We start from the raw sequence: 742 nt of genomic DNA, 5'->3' as shown, positions 1-742 counted from the left end.
ATCCAATGTGGGTCAGGGAAGATCAGCAGGTATTAGGGTATCTGCTGAATAACCTGTCGAAGGAAGTGCTTGTGCAGGTTACTGCCATCACCCATGCGCACAATCTCTGGACGGCGCTCGTGTACATGTTCTCCTCGACTTCGATCTACCGCACCAACAACATACACATAGCACTTGCTAATGCGCAGAAGGGGCAGCAGTCCGTGGCGGCATACTTTGCTCAGATGCGCTTGCTGGCGAACGAGCTGGCGGCAGCGGGAAAGCCCCTGGAGGATGATCAACTGATCTCCCACATTCTCGTGGGGCTTGACATGGAGTACCAGCCGCTAGTCTCAACGTTGGATGCTCGCACCATCCCGGTCACGCTCGATGAACTCTTTGCTCAGCTGAGCAACTTCGACCAGAGGGTGGCGCTCTACCGCGACAACGACAACGGCTTCAAGTTTTCGGCCAACGGCGCTTCACGCGGTTGCGGAGGTGGCAGTGGTGGCTCCTCCTGCTACCATGGCCCACTGCGCAAGGGGCAAAACAACAGCGGCAATCCTCGCGGCAACAACAACAGCAACGACAACGGCGGTGGTCGGCCCTCCTACAACAACACTAAGGTCGCCGCACCAACTCCTCCGCCAAGTCTCGCCGTGATGCTGTCAAGTGTCAAATCTGTGACAAGCTGGGGCACTCGACGAAGGAAAGACGGTACCGTTTTGACGATGACAATGACTCATCTCAAGACAAGAAAGTA

General features: G+C 56.1%; 1 pseudogene; it reads left to right on the top strand.

Moving 5' to 3' along the window:
- Positions 1 to 263: 263 nt before the first annotated feature.
- LOC119296525 lies at positions 264 to 402 on the top strand (annotated as a pseudogene).
- The last annotated feature ends 340 nt before the right edge of the window (positions 403 to 742 follow it).

The sequence above is a fragment of the Triticum dicoccoides genome, chromosome 4B (genome assembly GCF_002162155.2).
Source record: "Triticum dicoccoides isolate Atlit2015 ecotype Zavitan chromosome 4B, WEW_v2.0, whole genome shotgun sequence".
Taxonomy (NCBI): Eukaryota; Viridiplantae; Streptophyta; class Magnoliopsida; order Poales; family Poaceae; genus Triticum; species Triticum dicoccoides.
The sequence above is the reverse complement of the archived record's forward strand: the minus strand, read 5'-3'. Positions and strand labels throughout refer to the sequence as shown.